A 13695-nucleotide genomic window follows, 5' to 3' on the forward strand; every position below is an offset into this window, starting at 1 on the left:
TCGGTCATTGTAGTTTGTGTGGCATGAGATTTCATTTTGTTGAGGTTTTATTTGTTTTTTCCTAGTAAGTGATGACAAATATATTTTCATTTTTAATTGTTGTAAATAATTTTTGTTATCATTCTGATTTGGTTTTGTTTATTTTTATAACAAAGCATTGCTCATCTCTTTTAAGATTTAGAAAATATTTTTAACTTTTAGGCATATGTCCTTTATTGAATATAGTTATGAAATATTTTCATATGTCTTGGCATATCTTTTATAGTTTAATACTGAATTTCAAAGTCATACATTTTACATCTTGATTATTTTCAATTTTTCAAGTTTTAATTTTTATGACTTGTATTTGGGGCTTTAGGGTGAACCAAGTATGATTATTGTTAATCTGCTAAATGAAAATATTTCCAAACTACCTTATTAGTGTTTATGTTTATGACTGTAAATTAGTGCTTATATCTACTTTGATTTGAGAACTTTCTTTATGCAGTCTGCAATGGTTAATGAAGACTGTAACTGGTCAATATGTTGAGAATAAATGACTGCTGAGAAGTGATCCTTAAATGATGTTTCCATATCACTCCATCAAAGTCTCAGGCAATATCAGGGAACAAAGCTGGAAAAAATTAAGAGCTGAAGATAAGGAGAAGTGCAATGAAGTTCTATCTTCTAAAAAGAATAGAGCTTTTGCAATAATAAATTCATTCCAGTGGTGGTTACTTTCACAAGATCAGCACAAGATTGGGCCTATCAATATTTCGTTCTAGATGAGAGTTGGGTTCATATGGACGCACCCCTTCTTGTGAAGCTACTCGAAGTTAACTCCTCACTCTATGAAAGGAATCTTTTATGGTTTCAATGGTATAACTACTCAAGTTGCCTATGCTTCAGCAAATATCCCACACTCAAGTTCATTCCAAGAACTCTAATTGAGCTCACTGGGTCATGAAAAATGGCATGACAGAGAAGACCGTCTCAGAAGAAAGGTCTCAATGGGAGCAGGAGGGGAATACAGGAGGGTAATGTGGAGTGAATATGAAATAATATATTATATAAATATGTGAAATTATAGAGGATAGGAGAAGAATTGTAATAGAGTGAATGAGAGGTTGATTTTATCAAAACATTATATGCATGTGTGAAATTATCAAACCATATAGACAATATTTTTATATAATTAAATTTCCACCATACCCTCTCCAAGCCCAAACATCATCATACTTACTCTCTCAAAAATTCATGTCTATTTTTCCCTAATTGTTACACATACACACACACACACACACACACACACACATATATATATAATAAGTATAATCTGCTGAGTCTGTTTAGTGTTGGTTGCATTTATGTGATTATATATTTTAGGCATATGTACTTAAGATTGGATAACTAATTAAAAACTTCATCAATGGGGAAGATTAATTGTACCTCTCTCAGCAGTCCTTAGTTGCCTGTAGCTCTTTGTCTAGCTGGGACCACTTGATAGTTCTCCTTTCCATGTTAGCATGTCTATTGGTACTGTCATTGCTTGGATCTTTCTTAGGAAAAAATAAAATGGAAATTAGTTCAGAAGAAGCGAATTTGTGGGAATAAAAGGGGATCAGTGAGGATGATGAGGTATCATAAAATACATATGTTTAAAATATAATCATTAAAATATAATAAATTATTAAATATAATTTATTTTATAATAATGTTTAACAATAAGGTAATAATTAGAGGTGAAAATAATAGCAATAAAAAAGGAAAATAAAAAGAAACATACCTGATCCAAACTGCAAAGATTATTTTCATTTATTTCTGTCTAAATTATTTTAATCTCAGTTTTATTAAAAACTTTATAGCTTTAACAGACTAAGTTATTCATTTTAATTATATTGTAGAAAGTAACACAAATGTGTTCTAGCCAGTTTTTGAAAATAGTACTGGTTGTAACAGCATTACATGTAACATTGCATTCTTTAAAATTGATTCATATATTAAACATTTTTCTTTGCTGGTTTATAACTAATCATAATGCCAAGGTACAATCTTTTTTTTAACTTTCTTTTTATTTATTCTTTGTGACTTTCTCATCATGCTTCTCGATCCCGTTCATTTTCCATCCCTTCCTACCACCTTGTAACAGGACTCCATAAAAGATAAAATTTAAGAGACAGTGGCAATAGTGAGCAAGGGGTGGGGTCAGTTCTACTTTCACATCTTCAAGGTCCTCTCTGCTACACATACACTTTCAGGGGCAGCCCTACTGTGTCACCCAGGTGAGGCCATAGGGGTCATTCTCCCAAGTGCTGCAGCTGCTGAAGGACAAAGAAAGCTCCCCCGCCAATAACCCCAAGGCCAGCACTTCCACCTGCCATAGGCGGCAAGGGGTGGGAAAAAGAGCATCTCTCCCTAGTCCACACCACCATGATGAGGGAACCGTTTTCTCATGCCCACCTTCATCCCTGTCAATAGGGTCAGCTCTACTGTGCTGCCCAGGCGAGGTGCAGGGTCCACTTTCCCAATTGCTACAACTGGTAAGGGGGAAGGTCAGTTTGCTTGCCCATCACAGGTTGGAGGGGTAAGGGGTAGAGGGCATTTATCCTTGCCCTCATCACGACATGGCAGATGAGGGGGTTGTGGGTAGTTATTCCACTCTCGCACACTCAGGTCCAGCTTACTCATTTCTGTACCAACAGGGTCAACTCTGCTGTGCTGCCCAAGCAAGGAGCAGGACCTGCTTCCCTGAGTGCTGCAACTAATAAGGGGGAGGGTCCCTAATCTGTTGAAGGTGGTGAGTGGCTAGGGGGAGGATAAGCTCCCTTGTGTTTTGCAGGTGTGAGGGATAAGGGGTAAAGGGAACACCTCTCCCCTACTCACACCACTGCATGACAGATGAGTTGTGGTGACATATCTCCCATGCTAATAGTTTTGGGGCTGGCTCATGCTCTCCTCTGTCGACAGGGTTGGCTCTATTGTGCTGCCCAGGAAAGATGCAGGGTCTGTTCTCCTAAGTGCTGCAGATAGTAGGAGGAAGGGGCAGCTCTCCCACTCTTACGACCACAGAGGCAGCTCTCCCACCTGCATCAGGCATTGAGGGGCAAGGTGGGAGGCCATCTCTGTCCCACTCACAATGTCAGATGGCAGATGAGAGGGGCACAGCCAGATCTTCCATGGTCTTGTTCTTGGGGCCTGCTCACCTGTGACACTGTCAATTGGGTCGGCTCTACTGGGCTGCCCAGATGAGATGCAGGGCCTGCTTTCCAGAGTATTGTTGCTGGTAAAGGGGAGGGCCAGCTCTCTGGCCAGTTGAAGGTGGTAGGGACAAGAGAGGAAGGCATCTTTCCCTCACCGCTACCACCACACTGCAGATGATGGAGATGGTACCAGGTATGGCCCTCTCACGCCCCCAGGGCTGGCTCACCCACATCCATGTCTACAGGGTCAACTCATCTGTGCTGCCCAGGCAAGGGGCAGAGCTCATTCTCCCTAGTACTGCAGCTGGTGAAGGGTTGCATTTGGTTTCCCTCCTGCACAGGTGGCAAGGGACAAGGGGAGGAGGGCATCTTTCCTCCTCCACAACACCACATGGCAGATGAGAGGGGCACGACCTGCTGTCCCATTTTCATGCCCTCAGGACCAGCTCTTCCATGCCCCTGTGAGCAGGGTCAGCTCTATTGTGCTGCCCAGGTTAAGTGTAGCACTCTCTTGAATGTTTTAGTCAGTGAGGGGCAAGACCAGTTCTCCCTAGCTTTACAGGTGGGACAAACTCTGTATAGCCTTAATGTCTCTGCCTTGGCTGGTATCAGGAGCCTCAGCTATCAACACAGACAGTGCGTGCAACAGAGCCATAAAACTACACATGGTCCCAAGAAGAAGCCCAAGCCTAGACAGCAAGACAACTTTGACAATAAAAATTGGGATTCAATACACATTTTGACTACTGACATCAGGTAATCATTGATAATTTGAATTTTTCAAAATTGCTATAGAAATTATATAAATAGAAAAATACATTTATATGAGAGAAATTAAGTATCCTGTAGTTTATACTGTTGGAATTCATTTGTCATGTTTGTCTAGATTCATTTATTTTATTAATAATAAGACTTTTCTTATATTTAGATTTTGAACCAAATGAATGGGGATTTTCCATAAACTACTTTGTTATTCCTGCCAAAATGTTAATACATTAAACACTCCTATAGGCATGCCCAGGTTAATGTATAACCAAATTAACACATATATGCATGCATACAAAAACAAACAAACTAATCACATTTATAACTGCTTCTTCCTAGTAATACCATCAATAAAATTTAAACTCCATTCTTTGATCTGTGTCCTTATGCTACCATACATTTGTTTCATATTCAGCTCATAGTTATTGAACTGAATTTTTTTCTGAGTAATAATTTAAGTAATATCCATCTGAAAATTTGAGGAAAAAGTTATGTGAAACTAATTTTAGCCTTTCTTTCTGCCAGGACTATGAGCATATGTTACAGAACACAAGCGCTGAAATACACTTGCTGCATATTGGCTTGTGTTAATTTAAAATTGAGATTATACTTTATTTAACATGTCATGGTTAGGTAAAAAAGATGTGGCTGTCAATGAAAATGAAGGTCATAAAGAAAATAGGGATTTTTACAAACAAGTAGTTTCAATCATTGGGAAAACAAGCAGAGTTTCATCATTAATATACGTTGGAACAACATGATGTGAATAAAGAAGCTGCAGAAAATGGTGATAAAGATAAACCAGTATCATGCAATAAAACAGATGTTAATGAGATATAGAGCAATAATTTTATAAACATGATTATATGACTTAACTTAGTAGAAATACTAGTGTCTGGCTGATTAGACTACATGATTTGATTTTAATATATAAAGAGCACTTGTCATTCAGATGAAGTGATTGATGACTGTAAAGTTACAACTTTGTACTGTTTTTCCTGTATCCAGGTGGTTTGATATGCAGTCTTACATTTTCATTTTTGTCATAATGTTTACAAATTTGTTCTTAATTTTCTCCATGATCAAGTGCTTTCCAAATCAAATTGTTTGATTTTCACATATATGAGAACTTCCCAATTTTTATTTACTTTAATTTCTTTCATATCTTTAAAACACAGAATCTTTATGCATTATCAAAGACTATACTAACAGATCATCTAATTGTCATTTTTGAGTTAAAGAATAGAAAAGAGACAAACTTTCTCAAAGCAATCATAACACAAAATATCCCCAAACTAGAGAAGGATGCACATTCAAATATGGTAAAGTGAAAGGTCACCAATAAAATCAAATCCAACCAATATCTTTTCAGGGCTTCTTATATTCAAGCACTTACACTGAAATGTAAAAAGGACAATAGCATGACATTTTCAGAATAATGAAGGCAAGAAATACCTGCCAAGTGAGAATACTGTACCCAGCATAGCTACCATTTAAAATTGAAAAAGATATAACAGCAAAGTGAGAGTAAAACCTCCACCATATCTGCTTTATATGAAATGATAAAAGAAGCTGCTCAGACTTGAATATGTCTTGCTGAATACAAAGAAAATATAACAAGGTCTAAACTCATTGACAAAGGTAATAAAATACACAAATAACAATACATATTATAAGCATAATTCATAAACATTTTGGAACTTCAGAATGAATAGCTCTTAAATAATACAACTTAGAATAATAATAAATGCATTACTACATTAGAAGCTCTATGAAATATCAAGATAGAAAATGATATATAAAATTCATAATGTATGGAAGGATGAGTGAGTGGTATTCATGTTAGTATAATTTTGTTATACCTTTGTTTCTATTCTCATCTTTTCTAAAAATATATTACTACAGAATCTATAGAAGAGTGGAGATCCTATCTGCAGATGATGACCGATAGGACAAGGTTGTAATCATCTTCTCTGACATAACTACTAGTGAGTTTTCCATTCTCCATTTGGTAACTCTACATCCATGTTGGAAGCTCTGGTTAAAGCTCGCTAAACAAAACCAAACAAAATAAGGCAGGAAGAGAGACGGAGACTTGTTAGGAAGACACTAGCTTGATGGGAGTAGAATGCAGAGAATAAAGGGTAAGATATTTTTAATAATTATAATAAAAGGAGACATTAACAACCCACTTTCAAAAATTGGCTGATTACTCAGACAAATTTTTTTAAACAAATCAGAGGCTTCAGTTTAGATCAAATAAATGGTCGTAATAAAGATTTGTTGAAGATTCAAAATAAAATTTACCAATATATTCATTCCTTTTTCTTACTAAGAGTTAAGGCACTCTCATATATAGACCATATGACAAAAAGAAAGTATCAAACATTTAGAAAAATGTATTTTCTTGTATAATTTATTCCTTTCTGAGAGTCTCTGCATATATAACATCCCAAACAAAATTTTTCCTACCTCTTCTCCTTCTAGTCCCTCACCTCCCCGCACCTCTCCTCTCCTTCAAACCCATTTCTCCTTCTTTCCCTTCAGAAAATGGCAGGTCTCACAAGGATACCAACCAAATATGCATATCAAGTTGCAATGAACTAGGAACATACCCTCACATTAAGATCAGTTGATGCAACCCAGTAGGAGGAAAAAGGTGCCAAAAGCAAGCAAAGAGTCAGAGACAGCTCCCGCTCCCACTGGTAAGCAGTCCCACAAGAGCTACACAACCATAATATATATGCAAATATATATATATATGTATATATACATATATATGTGTGTGTGTGTGTGTGTGTGTGTGTGTGTGTGTGTGTGTGTGTGTGTGTGTGTAGGTCAGACAGACTTGCTGTCAGTTTAGTCTCTCTGCCCCTAGGAGCCCTGGTAAGATGATTCTGTGGGTTTTCTTGTGTTGTCCTTGATCCATCTGGCTCCTCCCTCCCCCTGTTCCAGAGGATTCACTGAGCCCTGCCTGATGTTTGACTGCGGGTGTCTTCATGTGCTCCCATCAGTTCTTGAGTGAAGTTCCTCTAATGCCACCTGGCTCAGCACCAGTCTATGAATATAGCATGTTAGGAATCATTTCTTCGACTTTTTTTTTTTTGACAGTCATGATTGGTTCTATCCTAGGTCTCTGTGCTAGCCAGCTTCTGGGTCTTGGCCCTCCAGGCATTGTCAGATGTGGGCTTCCACTTATGGCATGGGTCTCAAGCTGGACCCATCATTGGTTGACCACTCCCACAGTTCTACACCAGGTTTTCCAGAACACATTTTGTGAGCATGACAAATTGTAGGTCAAAGGTTTTGTGGCTGGGTTGGTGTCCTAATCCCTGAGCTGGTGGCCTTGTTTGAAAATGGCTACTTCAGGCTCCATATCCCTCATTACTGGTGTCTTCTCTAAGGACACCCTCATTGATTCCTGGGAGTTTCCATTGCACTCGGTTTCTGCCTTGCCCTCCAAGTACCCTCCAATTCTGGCCATCTCTCCCAGTATTCTTTCCCTAGAAAGACAAGTCTGTCTACTCTCTATATAGTTCTTCAATATAGCACTTTAAGTTTTAGCTAGAGCAATAAGACTGCTAAAGGAAATCAAGAGGGATGCAGCTTAGAAAGAAAGGAGCCAAAATATCACTATTTGCAGATGATATAGTAAACATAAGCAACCCCCAAAACTCTACTAGGGAACTCCTACAGATGATAAACACCTTCATTGAAGTGGCTGTATACAAGATTAACTCAAAAAAATCAACAGAACTCTTATACAAATGACAAAAGACTGAGGAATAAATCAAGGAAACAACCCCTTTCACAATAGCCACAAATAATATAAATATACTGGGGTTATTCTAACCAAGCAAGTGAAAGATTTATATGAAAAAAAATTCAAGTCTTTGAAGGAAAAAAATGAAGAAGATATCAGAAGATGGAAATTTCTCCCATGCTCATGGATTGGTAGAATTAACATTAATGTGCATCTTACCAAAAGCAATCTACATATTCAAAGCAATCCCCATCAAGATTCCAACACAATTCTTTACAGATCTTGGAAAAATAATGCTCAATTTTATATGGTCAAGAATCAGAGACGATACTGGTAATGGGCCCAAAGGAAAACCTACTACTGTTGCTTTGCTAAAGTGAAATAGTAATAATGTTAATGCTAATGACATACTGCTATACCTATAGACTATTTCCTCATTCAGCCATAATCAGAGAAGTTTCTTCCTGAAGTATATAGGAATTAACACCAAGGTGCACAACTGGGCAATTTGCAGTGAGAAAAGACTTTGCAGCCTTCAGTCCTAAACCAGGTATCTTCATTAAAGCCTTCCCCTCAAGCTCACAGATAAAAAAGAGGAGGCAGAAATGTTGTAAGAACCAGAGCTGATAAATGACTCCAAGGGAATCGTATCTTCCAGACACAACAGGACTGATACACATATGAACTCACAGAGACTGTGGCAGCACACATGCATAGGTTTAAGCCAGATGTAGTCTCAGTCAGGGGAAATGGATACTGTTATCACCTGTCACTAGAAAGTTAATTGCATCTGATACATTTTGGAAAAGAAAAAATTATTTTCCTCCAGTGGTATCTCTAACAACACCTCGAGGCAGGCCCCATACCCGGGAGTATTTGGCCAACACAAAATGAACCCAATCATATTTTTGTAGACATTTTCTCTTATATTGCCTTTTGTGTACATTTGTCCTATCAGTCTTTTTCTGGTTTATTTTGATTTTCATTTTGGTGTTTTGGTGATGTTTTGCTTGTTTCATTTTGTTTTTAGTTCTCTCTGTTTTTATAAGAGAGAATTAAAAAGAACATAATAAAAGTGGTTAGTTAGGGAGGTAGAGAGGATCTGTGAGGAACTGCAGAAGACAAAATCATAATCAAAATTTATTGTGTGGGAAAAAATCACTAAAAGTTACAGAGATCAGCTGACAATTTTCCAAACCTCAATTAATATATTTAAAACACAACCCTTACACTTAAAGCTCAGGGAACATTGTGGAAGAGGAAATACATAAAGATAGTAATACAAGACCAAGGTATCTACTGTTACACCATGTCTTTTTAAAAAAATTAATTTACTTTAAAAATCCAAAAAATGAAGAGGAGGATTATTTCTGGAAGCAGTTGGGTATATGAATAGGGGGTGAATATGGTTAAGATATGTTGTATGAAATTCTATAAAAATTAATACAAATATTAAGTTAAATAAACTAATGCTGTGTTATTCAATATTTCAACCACAACCGTTTTTGAATCCTTAGACACCAGTGTTCAGGGAAGCCAGGATCCCCACCCTACCTGACACATCCCTTACTTTGAAATTTCTATCAGGCCAGAAAAAAGAACGATTATTTTCCAATTGTTACCATCTACGAAGTTCCAACAAAAAATTCTTTAGATAAACCCACAGTAATCTCCTGGTTGCTAAAATTAACTATAAATTCTGTGAATGCTATATACACATCTTTTTAATTTTTTTAATGTGGCATCTTGGTGCAGTTTAAACCAAAGGAAATTCAAATTTGAATTCTACATTTATTTCTCTGTGCCTTCATTTTGTCTGTAGTTGGTAATTAACGGCATGTCTGACTTGCCAGTCCATTGTGTGTCTGACCTATGTCCCTGCTGCCTGTGTTCTCTGTGCTTAACAAAAGGCTTTGCTCTATATTTATTCACCCAGAATAGCAAACACACACACAGGCGCGATCATGCGCTCAGAAGGGGGACATCAATCTATACCCACATATTGCTTCCAAAATTTACTGAATATTTTTATTGAAAAGAAATTTAGACACTATTTCTCCTCCTCTTGCTCCTCCAAGATCTTGCCCCGTTCCCACTGACATAACTCCATTTTTTTCTTTCTCTCTGTTACAAAACAAACAGAAAAATAGAAAAGACAAGCCAGAGTAATAACAAACAATAATAACAAAGATATAGCACAAAGAAAACACATACACACACTCACTAAAACAAACAAAAACAATCATAAAAATATAGAATGGGAAACCATAATATGCAAGCAAAATATCAGTAAGATATTTTTAAAGAGTGGGAACTGGGATAGGTATGTAAAATGATAAAAGATTGTTTTAACTAAAATAAATGTAATAATAATTTTAAAAAGAATGGCTTACACCTGTGAGTTGCTGCCAACAAATGATTACCATATCAAAGAGAGGCGCTTGTCCATTCTTCTGGATCAGGGGTGTAAAGATGACATAGCTTAAGATTAAAGCTCTGGAGGCTGAGTAAGCAGCAGGAAAACAATATGGCAACAAAGGAGTATCCTGAAGCTTGCTATACTGCATTGTCTGTGATTAATCTTAACAATATATGTATAGAAATAAAAAATCAGTGATCAAATATGTTCATAACAAATAGGATATGCAATTTCCCCTTTTTTATTTATTTAATTTTATTTTTGAGATTATAGTGTAAGTAGATCACTTTCCTCATTTTTACTCCCTCTGAAACCTATATACCTTTCCTTGATCTCTCTTAAATTCGTAAACTTCCCCCCATTAATTGTTAAGTACATATATGTATATGTGAATGTACATGAATTTTTTCCTGAATACATAAGTAAAACCTGCTTAGTCTGTATAATATTACTTGTTTGTATGTTTCTAGAACTGACCATTAGCTATTAATCAATTGATACATGCTTCCCTGAAGAAGACTATTTCTCTCACTCTCCTTTAAATAAATTGTTTAACTAAAAATAAATAAATATACCCATGGAAAGAAATGCAAACTTAATTTGCCTATTTATAGTCAACTTTTTACACTTTTGTGAATGTATCAGAATTCCATACATGATCTCTGAGACAATAAGAGGATATACTTAAATGAGTATGTCGAGAAGGAGTCTCGCTATGTGCAAAAGGTACAGCATAGAAAACATATTCAGTGAGAAATAAACAGAAGAAAGTTTCCCAAATCTTTAATTAGATACAGTCATCCGTATAGGGCATTCACTCCCCACTCCCCAAATCAGCATGATCAGAGAAGAACTTCTCCATGTCTTCTTATTAACTTTCCAACAGTGAATTTAAAAGAAAGGATCTTAAAAAATTCTGAGAATAAATGTCAAATCACTTATGTAGGAAAGCATACCACAATAACAGAAAATACTTATCACTCAGAAGGGAATGACATGACACGTTTCATCACTGGGCTAAAATGCCTGCCAACTAGGTTACTGAGAAGTATACATATCTACAAATGTAATATTTCAAATGAAAAATAGTTTCATTGAGAAAAAAGCATAAACTGACTAAATTTATCAAACTAAATCAGTATTAGGGAAGGTCACTAAATCCTGCAAGAAAAGTGTTGTGCTGGGATGGGACAGAGATAGGGGGAGGAGTGAGGGTGAATTAACATAAACAGCCCATGAAAAAGCCATATGAAAGAACACTGTTTTGTAAGTCAACTAAAAGTATGAGTTAAAAAAAATCAGAGTTGAAAGAGAGGTATTTCATAAAGTTGTTTTTAAAAGCCAGAGATTATTAAAGAAAATTTCCAATACCATTATCAGATATGGGATACCTGCATATGAAGTCCCGATCAGGGAAGCTCATTCAACCCCTAAAACAATATAGATAAGAGCTTGCCATTCTTCTTCATTTTCTGCCAGTACTAGATGACAAGATTCTATTGCTGAAGACACCAAACACACACACACACACACACACACACACACACACACACTCACACACACACACACACACACACACACACACACACACAGAGAGAGATATTAACCGCAAGTTCTGGAAGCTTTCTTCCTGATAGGTAGATTTTATGATACAAAAAGGTACTATTCAGGGATGAAAGATAAAAGGTATCAATATTCTTATCCACTTACAAACTTTATAAACTGTAATACCAGCCGGGTGGTGGTGGCGCATGCCTTTAATCCCAACACTAGGGAGGCAGAGGCAGGCGGATCTCTGTGAGTTCGAGACCAGCCTGGTCTACAAGAGCTAGTGCCAGGACAGGCTCCAAAGCCACAGAGAAACCCCGTCTCAAAAAAACAAACAAACAAACAAACAAACAAACTGTAATACCAGCCTGACAGGTGACATGTGCCCCCTGGTTCAACAGTGGTATGACTGGACAGTTATGGATACAACCAATCACTTCCTGATTGGATTTGAGGCCTAATCCATAAGCGAGAATGCTAATTTTAGTACAATCAAAAGTCCATGATGGAGTAGGTTATAGGAATGGGGGAGGAAAAGCATAAGGAGAGTTGGTAATATAGTCTAGCTAAATTGACATGGCATCAAATTTCAATCTAAATATTTGTTTGTATCCATAGACAAATGCTGCAATCAGCCTTTACCAGAGAATCTTCTATTTGCAATTAACGACAGTAGATGACTCTAAAGGTACTGAAAATAAGGGATGGTGGAGTGCCCGGCCCTAAACAAAACATTTATCAAACCCTCTCAATGCTCAGAGAAGATAAGAAAATAATGTAAAATACAGAGAAGATAAAAAAAAGTGTGATCTCCTAGGCACAACAAAGCAATTGCAGCATAAACTCACAGCAGCTATGGCCTCCTATGCTAGGTCTGCATGGGCCTCTTGACATTCTCTCATGAAATTACAAAACTGTATACTATCCTGCATAAATAATGCAAGTCCTGAAACTTAGAAAGTTTTGTGGTCAGACAAGGTATGGTATGGGCAACAACCTACTAGATAGGGCTCTATTATATTATAAAATAATAGTAACAGTGGACATTGTGTTTTATTTTGCTTACTGTGTTTTTAAAACTCTGTGAAGAATTTTCTAGATTAATGATTCATGTTGGAATGCCCAGCACTTTGGACAAGTGGTACTGGGATGTAAGAGAAAGCAAACTGAGCCAACTGGAGTTTGGGGAAGGGCACCAGCCAGTAAGCAGCACTCCCCCATGGCTTCTACTTGAGTCACAGTCTCCAGTTTCTGGCCCGGCTTCATTCAGTTATGGATGTAGCAGCTCTAAGATGAAATAAATCCTTTCCTTCTGGAGTTGCTTCTGGTTATGGTGTTTTATCACAGCAAAAGAAACTATAAACTACAAAAACGACCAAAATGAGTTGATTCCTGGGGTAAGGTTTTTGCTTTCTGAGACATTTTACTCATTAGACCTTTGTGACACAACAAGGAATTTTTGCATAATAGGCATAAATATGTCTATACAAGCCACCTGAGAGGCAAGAAAAATAGTCTCTGTCAAAGAATTACACATAGAAATGCATTAAACACAGCCCTAAGTTGAGTTAAGGGCAACATTTATTATTATTATTATTATTATTATTATTATTATTATTATTATTGCTGTGAAATCTGCAAAGCCCTACTCTAGGGCCAAGGACTTTTATTTTTTTATAATTTATTTATCTATTAAAGATTTCTGCCTCCTCTCCGCCACTGCCTCCCATTTCCCTCTCCTTCCCCCGATCAAGTCCCCCTCCCTCATCAGCCCGAAGAGCAATCAGGGTTCCCTGACCTGTGGGAAGTCCAAGGACCACCCACCTCCATTCAGGTCTAGTAAGGTGAGCATCCAAACTGCCTAGGCTCCCCCAAAGCCAGTACGTGCAGTAGGATCAAAAACCCACTGCCATTGTTCTTGAGTTCTCAGTAGTCCTCATTGTCCACTATGTTCAGCAAGTCCAGTTTTATCCCATGCTTTTTCAGACCCAGGACGGCTGGCCTTGGTGAGTTCCCGAGTG

This window comes from Microtus oregoni, unplaced genomic scaffold (assembly GCF_018167655.1).
Source record: "Microtus oregoni isolate MIOR12 unplaced genomic scaffold, Mior012 000107F_000, whole genome shotgun sequence".
Classification (NCBI taxonomy): Eukaryota; Metazoa; Chordata; class Mammalia; order Rodentia; family Cricetidae; genus Microtus; species Microtus oregoni.